At 33.6% G+C, this 16,850-nt stretch overlaps 2 pseudogenes; both read left to right on the plus strand.

Annotated features, from left to right (window-relative positions):
• Positions 1-8,100: 8,100 nt before the first annotated feature.
• On the plus strand, positions 8,101-8,786 carry LOC149260844 (putative 3-hydroxyisobutyrate dehydrogenase-like 1, mitochondrial; annotated as a pseudogene).
• A 6,919-nt stretch (positions 8,787-15,705) lies between these two features.
• On the plus strand, positions 15,706-16,496 carry LOC149260845 (UDP-sulfoquinovose synthase, chloroplastic pseudogene; annotated as a pseudogene).
• The last annotated feature ends 354 nt before the right edge of the window (positions 16,497-16,850 follow it).

Here is a 16,850-nt window from a genome sequence, read left to right on the forward strand (position 1 = left end):
GAAATGGAAAGCTATTATTAGGGATAGAGACCATAATGATACTAATGATTTTGAATTTAGGACATTATCAACCCATTTTAAGAACTGGCAAGGATTTACGTGGCATAAAATTTGTTTGCCAAGTTTTCTCTTTATGGAGCAAACATTTTATGTTTCATGAAAACATGAAGTACATATTAGGACCTAGTGATATCGGCTTATATGTCATTGGGAAAGGTATATCTAACCTCGAATGTCAACCTTTGTAAAATATAAGAGGCCATGTTTCCTCTTGTTGATATAAAAACCAAAACCTGAAAATTGCGGTACGTAGACCAATGATAGACTAAGAATTACAAACAAATATTATGAATGAATAAGATAAAAAGAGATTGGTAAGGGAGATTTTTATTTTTTAGATATAGTCCAACACTATTATTTGAGGGGAGAGTATTCAAAGGGCTTCCATGAGGATAAGATTTGCAAATATGATGATACACTTACATGATTATCTAATTTATCTGTAATTTTATTTCTAGTTCTTCTGATGTGGGTTGGGATGATCATAAAAATGGAAGGAAGGAGAAATTCTACTCATATGGGTAGGATTTCATGTATCAAAATACAATATAGTCTTCTAGTTTAGGTGCATTCTAGGATTCATTTGATTATGTTTATAACAAGTTGAGAATCTCCCACTCCATAAGTTTGGTCTAGCCTTGAGTCTAGGAAATCAATAATACATATTGCAAGGCTTTCAATTTTACTACGTTATTACTATTATATCCCACAAAACATATATAAATGATCCGTTATAACTACATTATTACTATTATTACTATTATTTTGACTCAAATGGGTTTTTTTTTTAGCTTCTGAAACGTCGCAGAAAAAAGTTATTGCGAAAATGCCACGATGACCTATTTGGAGCAGTGAAACCCTAGAATCCAAAGCTCTGATACCAAATGTTATGAAACTAGCTCAAGAAAAGATAGATCAACACCTTAGAATTCAGCCTCTTCGAGGGGGCAACCTCCTTTACATTACATAAATGAACAATTCTTGGATGATACAAATGAAAAGACCTCCTTTCTATATATAGGAGTCTAAGAGGTCATAACATAATCAGAGCCGACATAACAATAATAATGTAAGGGCACAATAATAACAATAGTGGGCTTCTATGGGGCACAATAGTAACAATATGGGCACTACATGGGTACATCAATATAATAAGTGGGTTGTACTAATAAAAATAAGGGGTTACACTAGTAGTATAGGGGCCTAACATAATTCAATTCCAGTACTTGTAATTTTTCAAATAACACTTGTTATAACATAGTTTCAGATAACACTTGTTATAACATAGTTTCAGATAACACTTGTTATAACATAGTTTCAGATAACACTTGTTCCATAATATGTTTGGTTCAATGCAAAAAGTATGCAAGGAAACAAGATTTAAATTAGTGAGGTCCATGAAGCCTCTTTCCTTCCCATGACCTTCAAGCCCACTTGACTGAATTTGTGATCCAACCAACTAAGAAAAACCTTTCCGACATCCTAGCCCTATGGAACCTCCACAAATTCCCTAACCCTCTGTGCCCAAGCCCTAATTTCCACCCATAATGTTTTCAAACCATGTGCTCAAATAATAAAGTTCCTATCACCTCTCTTAGCCTCCTTAGAGAACCCTTAGTATCCAAACTGTTTAAACTTTATTCCTCTCCTCTCTCCCAAAAACTTCAACAAACCCAAATATGAAAAAATGACCAGAGTTTGCTCTCGTCATCCTCTCCTTCCCAAAAATATTTATTCCCCATTAATGGTCCACCTACCCATTCTTTACGTCCCATAACTGACATTCTCTCCCCCCAACACTAAATATACATGATAAATAATTAAACAATTTTAGTTATTTAATCAAAGTCAAAGAGTCATGAGAGGGCCAAAATTAATTTAATATTAAATTATTCATAAGGTTACACTTAAAATCATAATCAAGCTTAATCAATCTTAACGATAATCATAAGCTTAATCATTAATCAATCATCTAGCATAATAGACCATAGAATACTAGTGTATCCATGTGACTTATGGTTATGTAGATAGCATACACATACCTTGTATGTATACTATTAATACCAACAAGAAATTACCAAGAAAACAATCTTTTAGTAGGTAGGATAATAACTAATCATAACATAAAATGGTTGGGCAATGGGTGTTACAAATGGCTCCAATATATTTTATCATATATATCTTATATATTGTTAATATTTGGCAATGACTTAGTAAATGAACTATTGTTCATTTCATTTTTCCAAAAAATGTTTTCTCTTACTCACCAATGTATTAAAAGTGCTAAGGGAGGCTGGTGGTGCATTGCCAATCCCCATAGATCCACCCGCTTTCTTGGTCTTAAAATGGAACAAAATAGTAACTGGAAACTAAAATACCAACTAGTAACCATAAGGGAATTAATAAGATTTTGTATCGAGAGCTCTATGAACTATTTTGCAAGAGAATTTACCATTTGAACTAATCCTTACTGCTACTAGCTCTTAACTAAACCTTTGACACTTTATTATTAAAAACATTGAAATAAATAACATGTATAATTAGTGGCTGATATATTCCAATTTATCAAATAACTTAACAATCACAATATCAATTAGTTAATAAGGGAAAATTTATCAATGGCATGAGGAAAAATATGATTGAAGTAGCTTATTTATATGGCGTGCATGGGAATTGTTTTATACCTCAAAGCAATTTTTTTTTCCATTTAGTCCAATAGTTTCCTTTCTTAGAGCAACATATCAAACACTAACATTTATTAATGACTTCTAAATATAAAAATCTCCAAAGTGGAATGATATTTGTTTATATTGGAACTGTAGTCCACTAGTTTTACCTATTAGAATTAGTAAAGACACTTCAATAAATTTAATATATCAATTCAAATTACACAAATGATACCATATAAGGAGAAAAAATTAATTTGAAGTTGGTTATTATCATATTTGCATTGAAATTATACATTTGTTTTTTGGTTAAGTCAAGAGAAAGAAATCTACTTTCACTACGGAAAAGGGGCAAACAAGAAGTTTTTTTTTTTTGCAAAGAAATTCCAAATACATTATCACATTAGTTTAGTGGTTTTCATTTATTAATATAAGTATGCAATTGAGGAATGGAAATGGAATCCAAATGAGAGACCATGAAATTAACAAACCTTGGACTTTGTGTGTTATCTCTACCTTATACCATAATTTTCTTAGGAGTTTCTCCTATGATATGGTGAAGCATGTGTCCCAACATATACTAAATTAAATTAACACCCAATTTTTCACTAGTGTAGATATTATATCTTGTACCAAATGGAAGTAGTCCATAGTCATGGCCCTCCATATCAACATTTCCTTCAATAAATATCTTAGGTCTGAAGGAAATTGGCTCTTCCATATAGTTAGGTTTCTAAAAACAGCTTGCATATTTACATGCTTTAGATATATTATGACAACCAACCGTCAACATTTTATGTGTTTCTATGTAAAATCATTAGAGAAGTGGGTGGACATGCAAAGGGCATTTTCTGTGATATGTTAATGAACTGTAGATGATGGAAATCAATGTTACTCATCACTTTATCTAATTTGTCTTGTGATAAAAATATAAACATACCATTCCATGGGTGAAGGTATTAATAATATCCCCTAAAAGAACTATTAATGAAGATGATCCCAAATAATAAGCACAACACCCTTTGTCAAAAGTATCTTCATCCCAACATGATCTCTCACACTACTATGTGATATTGCATATATTTCTTTTATTGATGCTTACGGATCTTATGTCACCCCAAACTTAATACATCCTCCTAATAATATTTTCACTTCTTACATATCAATCTTAATATTAAACATGCATTAACCTTTGCCATAATAGTAATGGATATCAAAAATGCAACAAGAAAAAAATCTAATTCTTCTAAATGAGAACCAATTGTAACTCTAACACCCTTTATATATTTTGCATGATAAAAAATTATTTTGTTTCATACTCTTTTTCAAGTGGCATAAATGTATTTTCCTATGGTTGTTCAATAATTTGTGCGTATTATCTTAGTATTAATATTCAAATTTTGAGAACTTGATTATATAGGATAGGTACAAACTCCTAGATATTTTATAATTCAACTTTGTTTAACTGAGATTCTTTGGGGCTTCCTCCTTCTTGAACCTAACCTAAACAATAAAGTCTAGATCATGCTTCGGAAGACTTGAACCTGGATAGATGAGATGGAAACCCACAATCCCAACTACTCAAACCAAAAAATCATTAACCATTCTTTGAAATTTATTTTTAATAGCTATCCCCAATTTCCATGATGATATTTTATCTATATCTTCTGGTAATCGTAAAACATTATTAGTCATAAAGATATACATTCATCTATCTATCTATCTATAAAATCTATAAGATTATCTCACACATACATTATGCTAAAACCAAAGTAAGAAGGGCAAGAACCAAACCTGATGGTTCTAGCCTAGTTCACAGACCAATCAATCTTGATTGTTGGACCCCCTGGAATTGGTCAAGAAACCTGCTGCTAGGAATTGTTGTAGCAGAAAATACCAGCAATAAAAATAATAGGACTTTTGAAACGGGTAGATGCAACAATGTAATAGTCTTGAGGTGGCTAATCCGCAGTGACCAGAACAGAGTAGGACTAGCCAACATGAATGTCAAGAGAATCATAGACATTTTGAACGGTGTGAGATCCTTCTACCTCCACAAGCTTCAATTTGTGACCTTGAATCCTAAAGTTTAAAGATGATGACAATCCCACATTTTAAATTCAAAGGCGATATGCTTTCCCTACAGATTAACAGATGGGTCATTTTGTATACATCTCAAGAGAAGAAGAAATGGATTCAACAAGCCATCAGATAAAACCAAAATAAATTAGATCTTGTGAATCATTGAAAGGCTAGAATCACTTGTACTAAATCTACTAAGCTGCCTTATGATAGAGATTAGCGATAAGTACCTTGTTCCACTATAATTGATATTTCATTTGGCAGCCCACGACCATGAATGTTACATTTTGTATATTCATTTGAATTAACAACATTTTGCAAGCATGTAAATATATATGTAGAAATATGTACACACACGCACATAATATTCATAAACTGATTTAGATAACATCAATAGTAAGGAGAGTACCTGGATTTTGTGAGGTCCACGAGGTACATGATAAATAATCAAACAATTTTAGTTATTTAATAAAAGTCAAAGATTCATGAGAGGACAAAAATTAATTTATAAGGCTATACTTAAAATCATAATCATGCTTAATAAAACTTAACTCTAATCACAAGCTTAATCATTAATCAATCATTTATCATAATAAACCATAGAATACTATCGTATCCATGTGAGTTATGGGTATGTAGATAACATACACATACCTTGTATATATACTAATAACACCAATAAGAAATTACCAAGCAATCAATATTTTAGTAGGTAGGATAATAACTAATCATAACATAAAATAGTTGGGGAGTGGGTGTTACAAATGGGTCCATTAATTTGATCATATATATCTTATATATTATTAATATTTTGTTATTACTTAGTAAATGAACTATTGCTCATTTCATTTTTCAAAAAAAAGTTTTCCCTCACTCACCAATGTATTAAAAGTGTTAAGGGAGGTTGGTGATACATTGTCAATCCCCATAGATTTACCCCCTTTCTTGGTCTTGAAATGGAGCACAATAGTAACTGGAAACTAAAATACCAATTAGTAACCCTAAGGGAATTACTAATATTTTTTATCAAGAGCTCTATGAACTCTTTTGTAAGTGCATTTACCAATTGAGCTAATCATTATTGCGACTAGCTCTTAGCTAAACCTTTGACACTTTATTATTAAAAACATTGAAATAAAAAACATGTATAATTAATGGTTGATATATTCCAATTTATCAAATAACTTAACAATCACAATATCAATTAGTTAGTAAGGGAAAATTTTATCAATGGCACGAGGACAAATATTATTGAAGTAGCTTAGTTTTATGGTGTGCATGGAAATTGTTTTATACTTCAATGCATTTTATTTTTCCATGCAGTCTAATAGGTTCCTTTCATGAGAAACATATCAAGCAATGTAGCTTAGTTTTATGGTGTGCATGGAAATCGTTTTATACCTCAATGCATTTTATTTTTCCATGCAGTCTAATAGGTTCCTTTCTTGAGAAACATATCAAGAACTAATAACATTTATCAATGACTTCTAAATATATAAATGTCCATAGTGGAATGATATTTGTTCATATTGGAATGGTAGTCCACTAGTTCTACCTATTAGGAGCAGTGAAGACACTTCAATAAATTTAATATATTAATTCAAATTACACAAGTGACACCAAATAAAGAGAAAAAATTAAATTGAGATTGGTTATTATTATATTTGCAATGAAATTATACATTTATTTTTTTGTTAAGTTGGGCTAGTTTAGAGAAAGAAATCTACTTTCACTATGGAAAATGGGCAAACAAGAAGTTAAATTTTTTTTGCAAGGAAATTCCAAATACATTATCACATTATTTTAGTGGTTTTCATTTATTAATATGATCATGGTGGGTCTTACTTTCAAAGTTAAATGCTATGACTCTTCATAAGATATTAGTAGAGATACTTGAGGAGAGACCTCTTTGGCTCAAGGGTTAAGGAAGGATTTTGACTTCAATATCAAACCATCAACCATATCCTCAACATTTGTGCCATCATGGAGGAGGGGAGACATTTCTCTTCAAAAGGCTTCTTCTACTTTGTAGGTTTTTCAAAGTTGTTTGATGTTATATTGAGGGAGGCATTGTTCCATGAATGACATTGTCATTTCAAATATTTAGTTTATTGCTATTATATTTCTATTAGTTTGCTCTTGGTTGCCTCCAAATAATGAATGTATTGTTTATTTTTATCAAGAAGACCATTGGGGTGAAGCACAGGCATCCTCTCCCACCCACGTTGTTCAAGATATATATCAATGAGCATGATTCTTTTTTGCAAGAGCATATTCAACCCTGATTCTTTCAACATGTCTTGTTCTCCATTATTCTCTTATTGATGATGTGGTCCTCTTGGCATCTACCTTAGAGGGTCTTCAAAGGATTGACCTTGGGAAAATTAGGGTTTATGATCTTTAATGACTTGAATAATGTAGTGGGTCAAGATATTTAAGGGGATTTTCTTGCATATATAGAGTGTGTTCAAGATGGTGAAAACACTAAGGAATGTTTCTCTACAGTTTCTGTGTAATCTTGTGCTCTTCGTTCCACCTTTAACATCATTCATATACCTTAAGGTTCCCACTAAATGTTACTCTACACTATTAATAATTTTGGCTTACATTGTGATGTCTCTCATTCATTTCTAATCGTCCTATATATGTCTGGTTGGGAATTGGTGATACTATCATGCCTTGCCACAAGTCTAAATAAATCTCATTGCCACGACTAAGGGTTGTTTAAGACATTTATTGAAAGAAAATGAAATGATGTTTTAAAGTCCATAATACTAAAAATAATGTATAAGACCAAGAAAAGAAGGAAAATAAAGTCTATCGAACCAAATTATAAAACGAAATTATAATTTTATCTTAAAATTACATTTTGTTTCGAAAACTTATTTTATATTAAATTATTAATTTGATGGCTAAGTTAATTATCAGAAAAGAGTGCAAGCAGCTGGCTACCTGTTATATCTTTGGGGAAAAAAAGCGCAAGCAACTGGATACCTGTTATGTTTGGGGAAGAAGAGCACAAACAACTAGCTAATGTTATGTCTAGATGCCTGGCAAGATCACATGCCTTGTGAAAAGGGATTGGTGGCCCCTGGGAACGGAATCATTTTGGTTGATTTTACCTGTATCTTATACTCCAGGGAAATAGAAGACCAAGGTAAATATGCAAATCCATGGATGTGTCTTTGTAGAGCAGGGATAAAGGGGTTAAGGACACTTTGGCTATCTTGGTGGAGGACTATTTGGACTCCCTTGTTAGGGCTATGGGATCTATGAATCTGTGGATGCACCAATGTTTGGCGGGGACAAAGGGGATAAGGAAACAATCTGGCTATCTTGGTGGACGGTCGTGCGAAGACTTTGGCGAAGCTGGAATCCTTGTTTCAGGCTATGGGATGACAGAGTTACGAGTTGTGAATCCTTAGATGCGTCAGTGTTGAACGGGGACAAAGGGGCTAAGGAAAACACTGGCTATATTGGTGGTGAGCCCTGCCAAGACTGTGGCGAAGATGGACTCCTTGCTTAGGGCTATGGGATTAATGACTTATCTGGGGTGTTCAAGCTCAGGCCAGAGCTGCAAGATAGCGAATTAAATTACAGTTGCGGTGAACCTGGGAGGTATGAGCAAGGGCCTTGTATTTTTTGACAAAGTTGGGCTGAATGTGTTTAAGTACTTGTCTCTTTCCCAGGGAGCAGCAAGGTCGAAGGTGATGGAACATCTGTTTAGAGAGAGGCTTATCAGGCGAGATTTTTCGCCTGGGTTTTTGCATATTATATGCTTAATGATATGGGTATATGGGTATGGCATTGCAGGGTGCTAATAAAATGGGTATTTCTCTGCCCGGGACTGCACTGTGTCACCAGCTTTATCTATCTATGAAGGTTAATGGAGATGGGTGGTTGGGTTTTCATGTGTTTATTACTACCACTGAGAGGCTTGGAAACCATTCTTTGTCGGTCGTGCCACTCTCAATATGACATTGTGACTATCATGCCATGCACTGCAAAATGGAGGGTTCCCATAGCCCTTTCTCCATCCAACATCTCCATGATTTTCAACAACCACGACAAGGGTAATATTTTCACAATATGGCCAAAACTGAAATTATGACTATTTGTTGCATGTTGAGGTATGGAACCTGAACTAAAATTAGGGTTTTATGTCTTAATTATACTTCTTTCTTGAATCTTATTGATTTTTTGTTCTTTGCTAAAACCCTGGGAGATGACATTGACAAAAATTTCCCTTTGTGGCCCATCTCTCTATTTTTGGTTTATTTTACGGAATTCTGAACTGACTTTCTTATATCATGATTAAAATACATTATATATAAATTAGAAGGATATAAAGCTCATTTAGTTGTGTATTTTCTGTGAATATTCACCTCTATTTTTCATGTCATGGGCAGAGTCACAAATTAGAGACCTTGGGATGCATGCTTGCTCTTAGAATTCTTTGTGGTGTTATATTTGTGTGAAATGAAATAGGCCTCATTCCTTTTTGAAATGTCATTCTGGTCAGGCACATCATAGTGAGAATTGGGGAATTGGGGCCAGAGGAGTTCACAAGTTAGCCAAGGTTTCATTGGAATTTTGGGAATAAATGAGGTTTCCATTGAAACCGAGCATATTTTCCTATGTTTTCTTTCATCTAGTGAGTGTAGAAATGTATCCCTAATAGACATTGTCAATTGTTAGGATTTTGTAATCAACAACTGAATAGAGTGACAGTATAGGTTGTGGTCTACTCCTACTAGTTTTTGTCTGAGCAATTATTTCTGGGAGTGCTTTAAGAAATCTACCGTAAAAGTTGCATTGCATAGAGAAAACTATGTAGAAACAAGTTGCATGAATTCATTGCTTGTCCTTGATAATAATACTTTCAACTATTGATAATGTCAGCACAGGTGGCTCTCATGTCAACCAATCAATGAAATGAAATGTAATGCCTAGTTTCTTATATTCAAGACAGATCAAGAAATTTCCAAATGGCAATAGGAATATAAAAAAATGATGAAAGAAATTCCCTTAGAATGAGCTATTACTGATCAGAAGTAATTATAAAGATTAGGAGGCATATGTAATACAATGGGCCGGGGGATGTCTTTATATACACAATGGGTAGGATTGGAGATGTTTCTTGAATTGGTAATTTACGCAGTAAAAAGTATGTCTATGTTTTTTCCGCACATGTTCATATTTCTATTGATGTAATCATCAAACAAATATTCTAGTAATATAGAATAGAGTTAATCAGTTCAAGACCTCCAACGAACCATTCCTAAATCCTCTATCCTAGGAGAAAGTTACCCTGTCACAAATATGTTGTCATCTATGGGCACCAGTCATATTTCTTTGCTTCCCTCACCTCTATAAACCATAGACAATGCATTGCCTCAGGTTATCAGGGACAATTTATTACTGTGCTAGCATCGTAAGGATAATGAAAGCTCAAGACTAACAGGGTATGATCTACCAACAAGTCTAGTAAAAAACTTTTAAGTTAAAATAGTCTTGTTGTTCACCATGGGATGATATATTTGTTGAATCTAAGTAAGCTTGTTGAAGAGTGTTTTACTTTGGATTTTGTTATATGTTCTATATGTTCGTGCAAAATGTTTTGTTATATGTTGATCGGTTTTACATAATCACTTTTTAAATGACACAAAAAATAATTTGTTTTATGCCTGTCATGTGGTGAAAAAAATACAACCAAATTTTAGTAATGCTAAATTTCATACCCAAAAACATGTGAATTTTTCGAAGCTGCATTTCATGATTCGAATATCATATCCTTTTTGTAGGGTCTCCTAGGAATGTGAGGAGGTAATATGAAAGACACCCATGTTTATATATGAAGACTTCAGGTGAGTGGACTACCATATGAAAGGCAACAATGTTTCTTCCATATACAAATTAGATGTTGTTTGCTAGAGTTTGAAATCCTTGTGACCTTATAAAGGGTAAATGTAGATTTCTTCCTTTATGATAAGGTATTTTTTATTCATTTGATAAAAAACTTTATCATTACCTTATTATTGTTAATACCATGCAAATTGTTCTCATTTTGTGTAGTAGAAATAAAGGTGTAATCAAGAAATTAGTTTTAGCCAAAACCCTTTGCTACATAGCTTACTGTGTTCCTATCAAGTATTTTGAATGCCTTTTACTTGATTTGATAACACCATTTTCCCTTAGTGGGTTTCTTTTCTAATGCTAGCTTTATGAAGGTTTCACGTTCAATTTTCATAGATTACTTTCATTGTAGTCTTCCCTTGACTTCTCCATAACCCTCTATCTCATATTCTTATTGAAGGTTAGCTATAAAATCATACTTCATAATATGATATGGCTTACCTAATATTTCTCTTCCTTATCTCTTATATCAAGTGTCTCGTCTAACTACCATAATAGGTATTTTGATACCATTTTTGCTTTTTCATGTCTTCTTCAATTAAAAATTGTTTAGCTGATTTGGGCTATTTCCAACCTCCTCTTTATTTATGCCCACATGTACTGCCTGTCTATTTTGTCATCCATATTTAGTGGATGAAGATAAAGGCATAATAGATATGGATCTCCGCCCCATTTCCTATATTCTCATATCGTAATCACATGCCAAACTTCTTATCCACTTATACTATCTCCTAACATACATAATCAACACTAAATTGCCTCCCTAATAATCCATATATGAGGACTTAAAAAAGATGAGATGCACCCCAAATTATGTACCCTAGAACATATACATTCATATTGTTTAGTTTAACTTTATCTATAAATATAAATAGATATTCTTCTTTTAAGTTATACAACATTGCCCTACGTTACCCTTGATTAATTTTATTTTCCCTAACTAAACTATTTCTTGTAAAACTCCTTCAAATATACTAAATTTCCACGCTATTGGCATTCAAAGTTGTTTAGATTACCTTAAAAAATTTCATGGTCATGTTACTTCCCTCTCAATTTCTCCCTTCATTTCTCTTAGAAACTTGTATTTTCCCTTGAAATTCACGCGACCAAAACCATTTTTTAACCTTCATTCCCATTGCAACTACCAAATCATTGTTCCACTCATCATTGCAACTTTAAGTGAATATAGTAGAATATAATATTAAAAGTTTCAATAAAAGGAGTGTCAATGTATCTTCTTCTTTCATCGTCAAACATGTCCCTGGTTTAGATGTTTTATAGTATTAAGCTTTGTAATGATTCACTTTCACCCATGTCGGTAGAAAATCATAAATGTGTAAGAAAATAAAGCTTTAGCTTATCTTAGGTTTCATGTGAACTCTTTTAGCTACTGCCAAATGCCTGCCACATTACTACAAGTATGTTCTAGAAATGTTCTTAGGCTAATAATACAAACAATTAATACTTACAATACATGGCTGGAACACAGTATTCATAAAAATGTGTTTCTCATTTAAGGCAAAGGGATTTTGTGAACATTTACAATGTTGCCCGCTATAGAATAATCTCGAATTCTTAAGAAATAGAGGATCCCGCATTATAAAATTCCAAGGAAGAAAGTACAAAATTCATTACTAGATTGATGTTTAAGCTTTTATTAGTTTATCAGCATTTGTTGCATGATGTTTTAATCACTATTAGAATTTTAGACGAACAATATATAAAAAGTATATGTTGATTTCTATCCAAAACACCTAGCTAGAGCTACACTGACATACTCTATAACTTCTCCATTGATTACATACTACAAGAATAGTGCATGGATCAATGGAATGAGGTCCATATTAGGAAGTTATTAGAGTATTTATATGTGCTAATAGGAAGCATTTTTGTTGAGCGTTGTGCTAATGATGACAACACAACAAGACCATTGTTACTAGTGACAACATCAGTGGACAAGCCAATCCATGTAGACATTGACTTGGATGTTTCAAATGTTATTACTTGGGTTGGTCACTCATCTCTTGAGATTCAAATGATGATAACTCAACCACCTGAAGGAGAAACTAAAACAAGGGACTCTTTTGCTCAAAATACAAGCTTTATGTTTGTTGCATAAGACTAAAAAACAAGAGTGCCATGGGATCCATTGGATCCTAGAAATTTGACAAAGCATAACCTAATAGTATGAATGTTTATGATGGGTTTGCATACATGCCCTGAATGTCTCAGTAAAATTCTTGAATATAAGAAAGCTTGCAACTTGGAATAATTTGCAGAATAGGGGAATATACTGGGTAGGTAATACACTTATGTCTGTTTGGGCAATAAATGCAGGATTTACATTGATGAGACAAGGTCAAAAAGGCATTGACAGATGAACTCTTCATTGACCATTAAATTTTTAACATGTACACACTAGGCAGTAGATATATTTCATTCATCACTGCTTTTGTAGATCTTTGGTACACTAGGCATTGAATATTGTGTTATCACTTTCATCACTGCTTCTGTAGATATTTTTTCTTAGGACCCAGACAGAGTTAGGATGGGAGTTGTAGGTCTGTCTATTATATTTCCACATATGTAGTAATATTAAGATTCACAGTGGAGGTTTTCTAGGCTAGCTATGCGATCCTGCTCTTAGAATGGACATCAATGGGGCTAAATCTAAAAGGCCAAGTACTCTTTTCATGAATGCAAACATTGAACGGCAGCAGAAAATCAACACTAAGTACATGGAATCTTGAATCCTGGAGACCAAAATATCTGCAAATGGAGTGGCATCTCATGTTCTTTCAAATACTTGGTTACTGGTATCTTTCTGGATTCCATAGAACTCTTAGGTAAAGTTCCTCCACAGTTTGCAACTCTTAAATCTCTCCGATCACTTGTAATGTCTGTGACCAATCTCACTGGTACACTTCCAAGAGAGATTGGAGATTACAACAACTTAGTGTTGTTATATCTATGTGGAAATAGACTAATAGGAAGTATACCCTCTGAAATTGGTAACCTCAAGAATCTCCAGACCCTTATTCTCAACAATAACGAACTTGAAGGAACCTTCCCTCCAAATCTTCGAAATTGCTCCAGTTTGGTCAATTTAATTATATATTATATTTGATAACCAACTGAGTGGCGAGAATCAAGATACCACCAGAGCTTGGCAGGATATAGAACTTGAAATTTCTTTGTGGACGTGGGAATCCAAACATTGAAAGTGAACTTCCTCTTGAACTTGGCAATTGTAAGAATCTTACTACTTGCAGAAACGAGGATTTCTAGAATAATCCCTCCTTTGTTTCGATCATTAAGAAAACTAAAATCACTTGCACTTTACACAAATATACTATTAGGATCAATCCACCTGGGCTGAGCACTTGTTATGAACTTGTATATCTATATCTCTACGGAAATAGTCTGTGAGGTTTTCTACCCAAGGAGCTTGGTATGCTACAAAAGCTGGAAAAGCTTCTTCTATGGAAAAATAATTTGGTAGGTAGTATACCATTAGAGCTTGGAAACTGCACAATCTTGGAGGTGATAGACCTATCACTGAACGCTTTGTCTAGAAGCATTCCTAACACAATAGGCTACTTGAAAAATCTGGTTGAGCTTCAGCTCATTGTTAACAATATTACTGGTTCAATACCTTCTTCCCTTGTCAATTGCACTAATCATATGAACCCATGTGAAGAAAGATTGAATCAAAGTTCATTTAAAATCTAATGTTATGAACATAATTAGGTGTTTCAAACATGAAGAAATCCTTGTTTGGTCCTTGTCATCCCTTTACATACACCTCTCTTCGAATCTAGTGAATTTGCATGAAAAAGAGTGATGTAAAATTTCACTTTCAATAATGGTGAGGTCAATAAATGAGTACATTTCTAGAATACTAGGTGAAGAGGTCCAGGGATCAATAAGTGATAATCGTGGCATCAATAATTTGTAAAGAATACTAGTCAAATATGGTACCACTAAATTTTGGAACTTCTACAATGCTAATGAGTCCAACTGACTTGGGAAAAAGGACTTCTACAAAGTAGAATATGGAACAAAAGGACTTCTACAAAGTAGAATATGGAACAAAAGGACTTCTACAAAGTAGAAGATTGTTCCATTTCCCTAACCACATTCCAATGAAAATCTCTATACTTATAAGGATGTAAGAAATCATACCCTTCCTAAGAGAATGACAAGAATCTAGATTTTATACCCATGATCTTGCCTACATCCTCTAGTGTAGGTGTCATCTTTCTTAGCAGGAACATAAATGTGTATCGACTAAGAATCCAATATGACATTACCTGTACTAGCTACATAATGATTCCTGCTCGTAGGTGATTGTGGGTGGATCTCATTTGTCTTCAATACGGAAAAATATTCTTTAGCTTTTCTTCATTGGTAAGATTCTTAGCTCGGATTTTGTTATTTTATACAGGTACAGGTTATAAAAACGTTTTTACTTGGCTTACATTGTTTAAAATATTCACTCAGCTCTTTCAAGAGTTAAGGCTCTCGCTAATATTTAGGCTAGAAATTGCATTTATGAGTAGCTAATGTTCAACTTCTCTAGGGCCAAACCATAGTTTTATACTTTTGCATTCATTTGGTAAACATTAGGTCTTAATTTGCTTTCAAAGACTCTCTATCAGGTCAGGGGAAAGCTTTTGGTCTGTTCCAAATTACTTATAATAATCATATATGGAGGAGCAGTATGACTCCAAATAATCATGCGCACCTTTGTCATGTAGATCTTCTGTGTAAAACGACTCTGATTATCTTTTCTATATGTACTAATTCTCACATGTTGCCGAGTTTGGGGCTGATGTACAATTTCTATATTAGGTGAGGTACACACTAGCTTTCAACCGTGAATTCATGTCATAGACGTTGTCGACTGCTATTTTTTTTTATTCAATGGCTTGCATTAAGCCTCATCTGGATGCTACTAGCACTATCTTGATGCCTGCTAATGAAATTTCTTTTAGAAGAGGGCAGAGTTCTATTTCATTTTGGAAGCAAGAGGCCTTGTTTGGATGTGGTAGGTTTGTATCTTAAAAGATAGTGCAGTGTAGAAGAAATGTTGCAAGATTTTCCCTAAGGGTTGTTTTTGTGAAGGGGAAATAAGTGAAGACAACATCCCGTGCCATGGAAGGGGGAGTTAAAGGGAATAAAGTAATGGTTGTAGGAGGGGCTGGTTACCGTGGATGGGTAACAAATTTGGATCTCTCAAACAGAGGATACCAAGTTGCCATTGTTGAAATCCTTGACTGCATTTTTTTTGACCAACAGCTTGGGATCGACTCTCTAACTCCCATTGTCTCAATTCAGAAGAGAATAAAGAGATGGAATCAAGTCTCTAGCAAACAACTTGACCTCTTTGTGGGAGATGTTTGTGATTTTGATTTCCTTGTAGAGGCTTTCAAGTCCTTTGAACTTGAGGCAGTCGTACACTTTGAAGAACAGAGGTATGCTTCTTATTCCATGATAGGCAAAGGAAGATCAGTCTATACTCAACATAACAATGTGATTGGAACCATGACTCTTCTTTTTGCTATCAAAGAATTCAGCCTAGAATACCATTTGGTTAAATTGGGTACCATGGAAGAATATGCTATATTCTCTCTACTCCTTATAGTTTCACAAACTCTTGTGGGAACTCACAACACATTTGGGCGAAGTGAAGCTCTTTCATCTATGAATGCATTGGCCAAGCACCCTAGGTTGGACGGTTCAAGTGATTTTCTCATTTATCCTCAGTGACTTGGAGAAAAGGATTGTACTTCCTATATGATGACAAGAACCTATAAATTTGGAGTTGACTGCAAGTTTGATCATCCTTTTGTGTTCCAGCTGGTGGAATTCCAAACTGGAAAGAGGTGACTGTTAACTTTGTATTGTTATTTAATTGTATTGAGTTGTAACTTAGTACTTATAGTAGCTTGTTTTCTCTTAGCATATAATGTTATAATGTTTTAGCATATAATAATATACAAGTTACTTTCAATTGTAGTATATAATTCTCCCCTGACAATATGTACCTTATTTAATAAAATCCCTCATTTTGTGATCGAATTTTTTTTGCAGATTGTCTAATATCTTCAATCATATGTATTT

Source organism: Pinus tabuliformis, chromosome 6, assembly GCF_031772625.1.
Source record: "Pinus tabuliformis cultivar Carrire ecotype Pingquan chromosome 6, CPIR1, whole genome shotgun sequence".
NCBI lineage: Eukaryota > Viridiplantae > Streptophyta > Pinopsida > Pinales > Pinaceae > Pinus > Pinus tabuliformis.